This window comes from Lathyrus oleraceus, chromosome 3 (genome assembly GCF_024323335.1).
Source record: "Lathyrus oleraceus cultivar Zhongwan6 chromosome 3, CAAS_Psat_ZW6_1.0, whole genome shotgun sequence".
NCBI classification, from domain to species: Eukaryota; Viridiplantae; Streptophyta; class Magnoliopsida; order Fabales; family Fabaceae; genus Lathyrus; species Lathyrus oleraceus.
In genome coordinates, this window is record NC_066581.1 from 31,117,294 (window position 1) to 31,131,940 (window position 14,647).

Consider the following 14,647-nt stretch of genomic DNA (forward strand, 5'->3'; position numbering starts at 1 on the left):
GCTGGAAGTTATAAAAGGAATTATTGGATTATGCAGGATTTTTCCAGGATGTCAGACCCGATGTCATGACATCCTGTACACAAAACATTCAGTATGAATGTCTGGTGTTTTGTGATTGCACAATTAATGGCAATCTTTGTATGATTGAAGATATGGCTAGCCGGCGCATTCAATCATGGATTACAACCAGATTTACTTATTTTCGAAGAAGATCTAAACAGCTGTTATAAAAAGATTTGATTGGAAAATAGATTTAGGGTTTTCAAGATGTCCAAGCCCAGTTGGATGCTTCTATATAAAAGGACTTAGAAAACCTGTTTGTACACACAACCAAGACTGAGCGAAATATAGAGAGAGATCTAGGGTTTGTGTCTGTTTAGTCGTAAGACTTGTAGGTCATTCAAGTCATCCATTGATGATTGAATTGGACTGATTTGTGGTTGTAATTTGTCACTCTAAAGCTGTTAAGCAAGAGTGTGTGTCTTCTTGATCAAAGCTTTGAAGCAAGATCAAGAGTGTGTCTTCTTGATTGAAACTGTGAAGTAAAATCAAGAGTGTGTAAATGAAAAGTATTTTCTTTCATAGGGGATTGTTGTTTAAAATCACTGGTGTGTGATTGTAAGGGAAGTGAGTGGGTTCTCATATCTAAGAGTGCTTAGGTAGAAGTTGCACGGGTAGAGATTAGGTGATAAAGACTGTAACTTGTTGAAGTGTACGGAGAGTCTTTGAACTAATTCTATTTTAGTGAATTTCCTTCCTGGCTTGGTAGCCCCCAGACGTAGGTGAGTTGCACCGAACTGGGTTAACAATTGCTTGTGTTATTTGCTTTACCATTTCATTTTTGTTTATCCATTGTGTTTTACCAGATATTAGTGTCGTGACATTACTTTCGACATCTTATATCTGATACCAGAATTTCACTAAGTATGGTATAAATCTATATAAGGACATTATTGATTACACTCCAAGACTGCTATGAAAAGGACAAGAAAATTAATGTCATTAAGTCCCATAATTGGCAAGATATCTCCATCAATTTTCTCTCAAACAGTATCATTTCCAAGCTCTATATAAAGGCCTCACTATCATCATACCAACACATGAAGCAATTACACAAGGATTCTACAATACACCTTGACTCATATACTAAATACTTGTTACTGTATAATTCAGTAATCACATAAAAGTTGTTGCTCATAGTGTGATCATTGATCATTTAGTCTTAATCATGTTCATACTTCTTGCCTAGAAGTACTGAAACAAACACTTGTAATTATCAATAGTTGTTGTGGTTCCTCGAGTGACTTGTGAAGTCTGTAGACTTGAGAGGGCTAAGAGATTGCTGAACTCTTAGACGTTTGTTGTAATCTTTCAAGATTATTGGATTAAGTCCTTATTGAGAGGCGAAATCACCTTGGCTGGATGGACTGGAGTATCTTTGATTTTCAAGCGAACCAGGATAAATTTCTTATGTTGTCTGCATTTACTTTCGTGTGTGTGGTGTTGCAAAAGTTTTTATTTACCGTAAAAACAATTCAAACCCCCCTTTCTTGTTTTTCTCCACCTTCGCGCGTGTTTTTGAGCATTAGAGCTGCCACCTCAATTTTGAGCATTAGATCCTTAAATTTAAAAATATTCACATTAATCCCTTAACTTTTCAAAACGTATCATGTTAGTCTTTTTTTTTCTAATTAGCGATGAAAAAATTCAGAATTTTATCGCTAAATCTGTTGGTAATTAGACAAAAAGAACTAACATGATATGTTTTGAAGAGTTAAAGGATCAATATGGACCTTTCTTAAGTTAATGGACCAAAATGAACCCCAAAATTAAGATACAAGACCAAAAAGAATATTAAATTTTTTATTATAAAAGCATTAATAATATGTTCTTATAGTGTTGGATCCTACATTGTACATGCAGACGATTAACGAATGAGAGAGATAATAACTTCCCAACACTCACGTCTAAGTGTGTCTCGTTATATGTCGACTTAGATTCACCTAAATATGCAAACTATTATGTTAAAATATACATACACGTCGTTGGAATAGTTGGGTCCTTCTAAAGCCATTGTGTTCTCCTGATATCTCCTTCAGGATCAAATCCACACTAGAGAGAATCTGCTTAGCAAGAGAGTCTCACTTGGTCTGTGGACCTTCTTATGCCGCTTTTGTTTAATTGCTTCTAAGTCATCTTCTCAACTATTTATGACCTGCGAGGTAGTTGGTTTTGTTTAACTGCTTCCGCTTATTAGAATATTTAAGATTAAGGTTTTTTTATAATCTCAAAAGGATATAATGTTTTCAAGCTCACCTGTGACATTTTTTAATGATTTGACCTGCTGAGGTTTGGTCGATTTGGAAATCTCGAAAGGATATAATGTTTTCAAGCTCACCTGTGATAATGAAAAATATGGAAGACATGAGCATCATCCTTGCTTGAAAATACTATCTTGATAGGTTCGTGGGTGTTCATCAGTGTTTTTAGTAAACAATCCCTTAGTTTTAAATGTATTGCTTGAAGGACCAAACTAGTAAATCATGGGGAAAATTTGTGTTAGGTTTTTGGGCAAAGAAAATGTGCATTTAGTACTATCGGATTGCTTGGAATGAATGTTGGTTATCCTTATAAAAGTAATTAAGTTTTGAAAGTAAATGCATTGACTAATTTCGACTAGGTCGAAACTAGTTACTTGAATAATAAACAAGACAAGTAAAAATAACTTAAACAGAAAATGAATTTATTTTCATAAGTGTAAAAGTGGTAGGCAAGTACATTTTTTCAGAAAAACTCGTTTCTCACTTGTGTATGGGTACTTTGAGTGTATGTTGGAGTTTACAACGATTTTTGCCACCTTGAATCCTAACATTAGAACGCCTATTTATAATGCTATGAAATTAACGGTCTTTCGACGTTTAAATACCTGACACGTCATATCTGCATGCAGGGACAGAGGTATGTTAAGGAAAGGGTAGGCATATGCCCCACTGTGTTTATTATAATTTTAGTTTTTAGTATCATAAATAATTTATTTATATATTAATGTATTGTAAATTAAAAGAAGACATACTTAATAAACAAATATTGAGTAAGATGATTTCTCACACACATAACTCTACTTTATTAAACATTTAACTAATAATTACTTTTACTTATCTCTATATTTTTTTTAAAAATGCTTATTGATAAATAAATAAAATAAATATATTTAATATTCTTTTTTTCTTCCTATTTTTATTTACTCATTTTGACTTTTTTTAAGCACAAACAAATCACATATATATTTGTGTTCCTTACACCTTAAAGTATATTTTTATTTTTAATCTCTTTGTTATTGTTAATTTTTTAGTGTCTCCGTATTTCTAGTATCTTATTTACCGTTGATCTTTTAAAAGATAAACATTTATATTTTACTCTTATGAATTTTTATTATTGTTATAAGATTAAAAATAAATTATTAATTTATTGATTTTTGTTTATATTTTTCAAAAAAACAAAAAAAAGATATATATATATATAATTTAGTTTTTGACCACATTTCTCACAATTTCTAGCTGCGTCCCTATCTACATGCTTGACTGAACCGAACCAAATCATAATAAAAATTTATTTGAATTGAACTGAATCATTCAATTTACCTAAAATCGAACCGAATCAAAATTACTGGTTTGACATATCGTTTAGAAGATAATTTTTTCAAACACCATCCGATATTTGGATGTTTCTCTTATATTATTTGTCCTAAAAAAACACGAAATTAACAATACAATTACGGTACAATCAATTGCTATTAAATTGGACATGTGTCCTGATATGAGTGGGAAACAGTTATACGGTAACTATGAGTTTGATACTATGTGTAACGCATGGTTAATGAAACCTAACGGTGCTCACATAAAGACATATAGAGAAGAAAAAGACGTGACCACGTTGAAAACAACTAGTCTATTATTATTATTGTAGTACAAAGATAAGGTGTACCATGGTCCTTAAAATTTAAACCTTTTCACAAACAAAACACAACACTTATTATTAGCTCTGTTGTGTTTTTTTATCACCCTGGTAGCATATCATAGCATGGCTTCATCATCATTAATATTCCCAGTGAATACGAAATCAAATTTTAAATAAATTACTTAAAGATATCAATAATACTTAAAATTGATAATGAACTAAATCAACTCCAACATAATTCGAAAATTAAGTCGTTGAATTTGATTAATAACTCAAATAAGTTGAATACGAAAAAATAAATAAATTCGTTAATTAAATGAGTTGAATTTAAATTATGTATAATTCGATTTTTTGATTCACGAGTCAGTTTTAAGAATAAATTTCAAAATCTCTATAAATTTTAGTTATTTATTTTCTTTTAATCTAACAGTTTTAATTGATCATTTATATTCTCAAGTGTATAAAATATTTTTAAAACTAATTATATAAATAAAATGATTACTACGTAAAAAATAATATGTATATATTGATTAAAGATTAAACTTCTAAATGAAATATATTCAATAAAATAGTTAGATCAAAATTTAATATAATTATTGAAAATTATATTCATATATATTATTTTAATTTTAAAAGAATTTTTTTAGTTGTGAAAGGAAACAAGTTGATGACAATGATGATAATGAGTTGAACGAAATTTTTCGCGAATTTAAACTAAATTGAGTTTGAACTTAAAAGAAAATCTATGTCGAATTCGAATCGAATTTTGAACTGAGTCAATTTTTATCTGATCGAACTGAAGTGAAACAAATTAATCATATGTTATGTAAAAATTATACTTTTAAAATTTGTTTCAATTCCCATCTCTTGTTCTCTTTAGGCTTCATTGCTTCCTTCTGTTAATCTACATACTATAAGTATCCATTACATGTTTTTCCCATAAAACAAACTTCAGGTTGCTTGAAAACTATCATTACCGGTAAAAGATAAGGTGCAATTATATCACATGGTTTTTAGATTTTCAATTTTTTATATTTATATTTATTTAACGCAATCAATGTATAAATCACTCATACCAAACACAAAACTCTAACATGTCTTCATCACCTCTGTTCACTGTTCACTGTGAGGAAGTTCCAACAAGAGTTGTGCTTCCAGCTTCTTCAACTCCTCGAGCAGTTAAATTACTATTTGACATAGATGATCATTAAGGTTTACATTTCAATATTCCATTCATATTTATCTATCATCATCCATCATCAATAAAAAAGAAAGTGTTATAAATTATTATCAATTAATAATCTTATGTGTTTTAAAATGACAAAAAAAATAATCAATTGAAGATTAATTTTTGAATTTAGAAATAGCCAACACATGTGAAGTATTGTAGTAAGTTTGAATTCAAAAATAGACAACACTTGTGAATTGTTGCAGTAGGCTTGAATTCAAAAAGAGACAATATTTCGTGAAGTATTGCAGAATGCGAAACAATACAACCTTTAAAAACTATTATTGTAGGTGAAACAGTGCAACATTTGATAAAAGTATTGTTGTAGGCGAAACAATACAATATTTGAAAAATGTTGTTGTATGCGAAACAATTCAACATTTGGCAAAAGTGTTACTGAAAATGTGTGTTTCATCAAGGATCACAACCTTATAAAACAACACCAGTTTGACCTATAAATTGAGCATTCCGGGTTCAGAAAAACATATTAGAAAAGTCTATACTCTTCACACAAAATTTTGGATTTAATCTTCCCTACACTCGAGTTTTCACTCGTCTTGTGCAAACTTGAGTATAGATTGAATTATCTTGGGTATTTATGTGTACAAACTCTAAGACAATTTGAGAGTACTTGAAATACTATAAGGAAATTGATCCGTTCACGATTATAACCTCGTTCCATACGATTTAAATTGATTTTCTAAAAAATTTATAGTGCGTCAATCAATAGCAACAAAGAATTATGTTTCAAGCATCAAAGTGATGAACTAAGACAAGATCTTCTTCCTCCAAATTGTCATGAAGATCTTTTGTTTGTGATTAATATTAAAGATTTCTACTTTACAAAAATTTTATTCATGTTTAACATTTGATATTATATTACTCTTTCATACAAATACTTTTGTTCTTTATTAGTTATTTTTTATGCCTATCGATATTGATATTAATATATTGAGATGTTGTTAATATTTTTAATGCATTAAAAATATGAATAAAGATAAGTGGTCGATAAATGAATCATATATTCATGAGAAAGAAATTTGTATGTACCATTAAAATATATTAATCATTTAACTTTCATTGTTATTTTGACATTTGTGTGCCTCCTTCTATAAGAAAAATATATTGGCTTATAATTAATACTTAAAATGTCATAAGATGAATAATGCATTTATTTGTGGATAAAGTAATTTTAACAAGATTTATTATGAATGTGAAGTTATGGTTCATATATTGAGAACATAAAATGATGATGATAATAATAATAATAATAATAATAATAATAATAATAATAATAATAATAATAATAATAATAATAATAATAAGAAGAAGAAGAAATAATTTGAAGAAAACATTTCAATTGTATTGTTGTTTGTGCAATAACTTATTAAATTTAAAATTAGTTATCTCATATTATATGTGCATGCTAATATGAAAAACTTATTTATTGATCATATTGATATTAAAAGTAATTTGTACATTTCTTTATTATTGAAATTTCCAAATGTTTGTTGGTGCACAGGATGAAAAATATGAATATTGGAGAAGAGAGAAAAGAGAGAATTGAAATAACAAACTTCCACTACTCTTCAAACGGTTACAACAAATGACTATGCACACCCACACTGTACACACCACTATTGACAACTACACTTGTTTATATATACACAACAATAATATCACATAGGAAAAATGTCAACCTACACTAGCTAGGTTAAGCTTAACAAAACTAATATTACTAATACTGAATATGAATTACTTCTAACATCATCCCTTAATTCATATTCACTTAATCAAAACTAACAAAATCAATTACATCCCTCAAGTGGAGAAATTGATCAGTCTTGATCGTTTTCATCAGAACATCTGTCAGCTGCTTCTGGGTGCTACAGTGCATAACTTCTAGCACTCCATTATGAACCTGACTTATTAGAAAATTATACTTAGTCTTAATATGCTCACTTCTCCCATGCAACACTGGGTTTTTGGCAAGATTGATTGCAGACTTGTTATCAATCATCAGGTTTAGAGTGTTGTTTACCTTGATCTTCAGATCCTGCAGTAAATTCAAAAGTCAAACAGCTTGACATGTAGTCAAAAACCTGCAATTTATTCAACTTCACAGGTTGAAAAAGCAACAACTGTTGCTTCTTGGAACATTAAGAAATAAGACCTCTCAGACGCTTAAACTAATATTCATAGGTACTTCTTATATCAACTTTGTCTCCACACCAATCAGAGTATGAGTAACATATTTGTTATGAATTAGCCTGTTCACCAGAAAGGAACAAAACTTCATACTTCAGAATCCCCTTAATATACCTCAGAATCCTGATAGTAGCCTGGTAATGAGACCACTTCGGTTTACTCGTGAACATACTAACCATTTCAACTACATAGAAAATATCAGGTATGGTATTACAAAAATATCTCAGAGAGCCAACCAACTACTTGAAAGTTATAGCATCTATATCATCACCCATAGGATCAGAATCCAATTTCTTATTTGTTTCTGAAGGTGTGACCGCATCCTTACAATTTAGCAACTCAAATCTCTTCAGAAGTTCAAGTTCATACTCCAGCTGATGCAAAATGATACCCTTCTCAGAGTACATAATCTCCATCCCTGGAAAATATGTCATATTTCCTAGATCAATCATCTCAAACTCATTCATCAGCACTTTCTCGAACTTCATTATCTCATATGAACAACTTCATGTAAGCAATATGTTATCAACATAGAGACACACCAAAATCATATTTCCTTCAGAAGTATGCTGAACATAAACGCCATACTCCATTTCACACTTTATGAATCCTTATAGCTTGAAAAATAAATCAATTTTTAGATTCTACTCTAGGAGTTTGTTTTAGACCATACAACGTGTTATGTAACATGTACACCATCCCTTCCTGATTATTTTTCATAAGTCTAGGAGGTTGTGACAAGTATACCTCTTCTTGCAATTGATCATTCAAAAATGAAGATTTCACATCTAAATGCATCAGAGGACAATTCATTTTAGCAACTATAGCAATCACCAGTATGATTGTCTCATGTCTTGCTACAGGAGCATACACATCAAAGTAGTCTAACCCAAATTTCTGTAGAAAACCTCTTGTCACTAACCTTGCTTTGTGTTTGCCAATTGATCCATCTAGCTTTGGTCTCACCTTGAAAACCCATCTGACGCCGATGGCTTTCTTTTCCTTTGGAAGCTCAGTTAACTCCCAAGTCTTGTTTCTTTCTATAGCCTCAAGCTCTTCTTTCATGGCCTTCAACGTCACTTTCTTCTTGAGCGCTTCTTCAACACTAATTGGTTCAGAGTCTACTAACATGGTACACTGAATGACTTCTTTTTCAGAGTCTATTTCAGTATCTTGTAGCATGTCAAACTCTACAAACCTTCTTGGAATGTTTTAGACTTTTTGTGGCCTTTGAATTTGTTCAGAAACTTCTTCGGACGCTGGAACAACATTAGATGCTGGAACCTCAGAACTACCACCTTTAGAGGCATCGCCACCTTCATAGTCTGGAATATGCCCAGAGTTTGGATCTCCATCAATGTCAGAATCACCATCAGAATCTAGATTAGAATCAGATTCACCTTCAGAGTCATACACGCCTTCAGAGTCACCTGTAAAATCATCTTGTGATTCAGACTCCTCTTCAGAACCTTCAGATTCTGAAGTATCTTCAGAAGTTAACTCAGGTGTTAACACCACACCAGAGTTGGATTAAGATTTCTTCCAATCCCACGTTTCTAATTCTTTCATAATGAAATCTCTACTGACTTCAACAATGTTAGTGACAAAATAATAGAGCTTATAAGCACTTGTACTGTGGTACCTGTCATACCCCTATTTTGACCGAACATTTTAAATTCATCTGATACATGTCCATTTGTCAAGTTTTGCATTTTTATCCATATACATTTTTATCATCAAATAAAGTCACCATAATTATGCATATATAGTAAAAAAGTCAACATAAAATCAATATTTTACATGTTGAAGAAATTGACTAAAATTACATTTTTTTCATTATGCATTTTGAAAAATAAATTCTTGATCATTTGATTTATCATCAAAAAATCTATTTGAATTTTATTAATCATTTGCATGCATCATAAAACAAGAACCAATGTTTCTAGAAGATCCAAAATATCTCGCATTTATTACATCATTATTCTATGCATATATTACATCATTATTTTATGCATATATTATATAATTATTCACTATTTAATTAAATAAGTTTCTAGAAGTCACTCACACTCTTTGCATAATTCTTAAACTACCCTTTTCGGGCCTAAAAATAAAACCATTATCTTTCACAAATCCCACCACCAATCATTCACAAAAACTACGCCAAAACTCTCGTCATTTTCTCTTTATTTTCTTTCAAGTCATTTCTTTCATTTGATTGAATAGGTAGGCTCTTATGTTTATTTTTTATTTAGTTCTATTGCATTTTTACTCTTGTTTTATTTATTTAGTACCTTAATCATCACCATTTTGCATGCAAGCTCAATTAATTTAAATTCAAGAGTTAAAAAATGTTCTTGAATCTCCATAAGCAAAAGTGATTTGTTATTTAATTGACTCTTATGCTTGTTATTTATTTAATTCTATTGTATTTTTACTTTTTCTTTCTTTATTTAGTACCTTAACATCACCATTTTGCATGGAAACTCAATTGATTATAAATCAAGAGTTGAAAAGTGTTCTTGAACCTCCATAAGCTAAAATGATTTATTGTTTTTTAAATGACTCCTATGCTTGTTCTTTTATTTAATTTTATTATATTTTTACTTTTGCTATATTTATTTAGTGCCTTAACAATCACCGTCTTGTATGGAAACTCAATTGATTTCAAAATCAAGAGTTTAAAGTGTTCTTGAACCTCCATGAGTATAAATGATCAAATGCAAATTGATGTGTGTTTTACATAAATAATATATTCAATAACTTTCCAACATCACCCCGAGCATATATTCATAGTTTGTTTGTCATGAGGGTGGATAAAATAGTCAAATCAAGGAAATATATGTTGCTGCATTTTGTTGATTTTTGAATTTTTGTTGTTGTTTATCTTCTTATTTTGAATATATCATTGTGTTCGTGAGATCGAGTAGATAAATTTTCATTATTTATTTGCTTAATTTCATGAAAAATTGAGAAAGTTATATAATGTGTTTACGTTTTTGTTGTAACCCTTTTCTTCCATTTTTGTTACTATGAAAATAATAACCAAATGTGGGGTTGGGGAAGATGAAGTCTCCTCACACCCCTTGATTGCTTAACACACTTCTATGGGCCCTTCTCCTTTGCGCTTAGAGCATTTTTCTATCTACATCCCCAATTTTCAGTCTGATTTTTATCTTTTGTATTTTTTTATTATTACTTTATTATCATTGCTTTATCTATTTATTTTTGTTCTTTATTTTATTTCCTTTAACTTTTTTAATTCTTTTACCTCTTGTGTTGATAGTATGTCCCCTCATTTTTATTATTTCTTTTACTTTTTTTTTTATTGTTTTATTTTTTATTTTATTTTATTATATTTTTAGTTGATGCATAATTGTTAATCTAAAAAGACAAATCCACTATTAAAATTAACATTTCAAAAATACTAAAATCAAAGGTGCTTGATCAACATCAAATACATTTTCCAAAATCATTTCCAAATCACTTTCCGTTTCAAGTGCAAATTAAACCTTGATCTATATCGAGTATTTTATCCAAATTAAACTAAGATACTTAATTTTACGTAAAACACCATTTCATTTAGAGATGAAAATGTGGATGGTCTCGAGCCTTCGATTCATCTCCTCAATTGTTTGGGTTGAATTTCCTTACTCAAATATTCAAAAAATTGTCATCTCTTAAACATTCCTAATCCGATCAAATCCAAATCATTTTTATAATACCTTAGACGAAAAAGGAAGTGGTGTAGATCTTTCTATTCGCTTCCTCGAATACTTTGATACGAGTTCCCTTACTCGACCATTCCAGTATTCGTTGTCCATTTAAAATACCCTAACACTATATAAATCCTTTCGCAATTAAAGATGAAAAGGGAGATGGTCTAGAGCCTTCCATTCATCTCCTCGATTATTTGGATACGATTTCCCTTACTCAACTATCCGAGTAATCATCATCCAACAAAACACTCAACACATCAAACGTCTTTTTCTCGCCCCCGTACGATCGAAATTTTTTAAAAGAACATTATTTAGTCCCTTATAATGCGCATACAAACTAGTGCTTAAGCCTTCGCTGAGAGTAGACAAGTCAATGTTTAGCCTTTAGAATAAGATCTAAACACTTGTTCTTTAAAAAAAACAAACCAACAAACCGTAGTCTCCCCTCCCCCGAACTACGAAGCTTTGAGTTCGTCATTGTACCCGAGGATACATAGGAGCGAGATCCGCAATATCGTCAAGCACCCTAATTAAAACATTTTTGTAACCCCTTTTTATTTTCTTTTCTCTTTTGATGTACTTGAAGAAAACAATTAACACAAGCTAACATTAAATCGCAAGTTTAACTAAAAGGTTCCGTTGAGTACAATGGACGTGAGGAGTATTAATACCTTACCCTTGCGTAATTGACTCTCCAACCCTGAACTTGGTGGTGACTCTACTGGGAATTGATGCTCAAAGAAAGAGAGATTTAAGCCTAAGTTAGTTCACTTTTGCGATTAATGCTAGCTTTATTTAATTATTTTCTTCTATCTTTTTTTCTTTCTCTCATTGTATTATTGTTATTTGTAATTGGTTGTTGGTTCTTATTTTGCTATTGGGGTTCTCTAATTATTGGTACTCTGTGAGATATGCTATCTACTCAATCCTGAGAAAAACCATAGGATTAAGATGGGGGTTGTGTAGTAGAGGCTCGCATGGAGCCTTCCTTGTTGAAACGATATGAAGACCCCGCCTAGAGTAAATTCTCTTGGAGATGTTATTATCCGATGAGCCGTTACGACGAATATTTTCAAGTTTGATCGATGACTCTAGGTTCCTTTTAACCTATTCAATCTATGGTGGTTATGTAGTATGAACCTATGAGACCTCAGACTCGTTGAGTTGATATGAGAGCCCCAATCAGATGAGATCCCTTGGAAGTATTGTTGTCTTCTACGGTAATATTTTCAACCTTGATCTATGACTCTGAGAACCTTTTTAGAACCTCAAATTTGATGATTGTGTAGTATTGGACCACAAGGAGTCTTCCTTGTTGGAACAATACGAAGACCTCACCTAGACGAGATCATTTTGAGGGTATTATTTTCGGATGAGCCTTCGTCATGATGGTGATATTCTCAAGAGGGGTCCATGACTCTAGGAACTTACCAACTGAATAGCCTAACTGTGGGTTTTCATTAATCAGAGATACCTATTGGCATGACCAACCTATGAACTTTCTTATACTTGTGATCCTGAGCATTTCATTGCATTTTCTATGCATATCAAAAAATTCATGCATTTGGATTTCATCAGCATGCATGCATATCATTTTCCAAAATAAAAACAAAAATATTATACACATTCTACCCTTTCATTCATAAAAATTGACTACTCGACACCGGTATGAGACGTGCCGAAACTATAGAATAACGCTCTAACAATTTGAGGCCAACCACGTTATAATGAGAACATACATCAACCCTATGCAGGCAAAGATGGATCGTTTACTTGAGACTATGCTAGCTCTAACCCAAAAGGAAAAGAAAGCTGAAACTAATGCTGAAGCCAAAAGAGTTGATGCTCAGTTTGGTTCGCTGTCGCTTAACATTCCTGGAGTAACCAACCTCGAAGGTAGTTTTGTTTATCCTAAAGGAGGCCCTAACCTTATTCCTGTATCGGTGGTCAATGTAGACCCATTGGACATTCTTCAACATCTGCTCGACATTGACCTATGACTTATGATAAAGATAAATATGATGCTTTCTTCATGCCACAACCCACAAGGCCCGTTGTTGGAGTTCTCCTAGACCCAGCTGTTAAGAGACTCCATGATTTGGAAGAGAAATTCAAGTCTTTGGAGGTTCACACTACTCTCGGCTTGGATGTTGTTGATATGTTCCTAGTGCCAGGACTGGTGATTCTCCAGAAATTCAAAGTTCTAGATTTTGACAAGTACTAATGGATCAGCTGCCCGAGAACTCACGTCAGACCTTATTGTCACAAGATGTCATCCTACATAAATAATGATCAACTCTTGATTCATTATTTCCAAGATAGCCTCAATGGGACACCCTTTGAGTGGTATATGTGTCATACCCCAAAATTTTCCCTACTTTTTAAATTCAATTCGCCTAGCTTATGGTTTTGTTCATTTGCATAATTTGTTTCTATTTGATCATGCATTCATCAACATTTGCATATCATAACAAATTTATGCCAAAGGTTTGATGATAATAGATTTAATCGGTTTAAGTGGATTTTTTAGGTGGATATTATTTGGTAATTATTCGGGTTTATTTCCCGTATTACTTGTGGTGGGTGTTAATTATATATATTTGTGATTGGCAGTAATTTTGATAATGTAACACCCCAATTTTGACCCTAAGATCCCTCAAGCTATCTCATCATATGCATTCGCTTTGGGATCACACTTTGGCATACTCCTTACCCCTCATTCATTGGGTTTGCATGAGGAGAGATCACCAAACAAATTTTCTTGTATGATACTTTGTTTTTCATTATTTACTAACCAAAATGCCAAAAATATGTCAATGTATAGTTTACTTATTTTGTTTCATTTAATCCCTTTATTTTTTTTAATTCATATTAATTTCATTGTTAATCCAAAAAATATGGGGCTTTCACCAAAAATATTTAAATATTTTCCTCTTTCATTTTCTGAATTAAAATTATTTTTTGGATTAATTTTGATATTTTTCATGAATTATTTATTTTTGTGCATATTTTTAATTATTTAAAAAAACTTATGACTTTTCAAAAATCATGAAATTTTTTGTCTATGATCCTTTGACCTTGTTTGACCTAGGATAAATCTCTTGGCTATTTATTTGGTGTTTTGAAGAGATTTTAGGTTTTGACCAAATTAAATTGAATTAAAATGCATTTTTAATTTGATTTTTAATTGATTAATTGTGTAAAAATTATGTTGGGCCATTTTTATTGACTTGTGATGTTTAATTATGTGTTTGGGTCTTGGTCAAGGTTGATTTGACTTTTGTTTAGTTAAAATCATTGAATTTAGGGGATTGATGACATGTACGTTTCATCTCCCAAAATGAATGAATGATTTTAATTTGATAAAATTCCTCCCATGACCAATTTATGTTTTTCTCATCTCCCTTTCCTCTTCATCTTCAATCCCATTATTTACCATCCTTTCTATTGTCCAATGAAATCTCCAAATCCTAAGTGTAGCGGTAAATTCATGACCATCAAGCTATGGATAAGCTAGACGTCAATAAAACCGGAG

At 31.2% G+C, this 14,647-nt stretch overlaps 1 long non-coding RNA gene across 1 annotated transcript; it reads right to left on the reverse strand.

The window, feature by feature from the left end:
- Positions 1–982: 982 nt before the first annotated feature.
- On the reverse strand, positions 983–2,855 carry LOC127128891 (uncharacterized). Its single transcript, XR_007806074.1, has 3 exons — positions 2,779–2,855; positions 2,317–2,398; positions 983–2,215 (listed from the first exon to the last, which is right to left on the reverse strand). It is a non-coding gene; the product is annotated as an uncharacterized LOC127128891 (long non-coding RNA).
- Between the last annotated feature and the right edge of the window lie 11,792 nt (positions 2,856–14,647).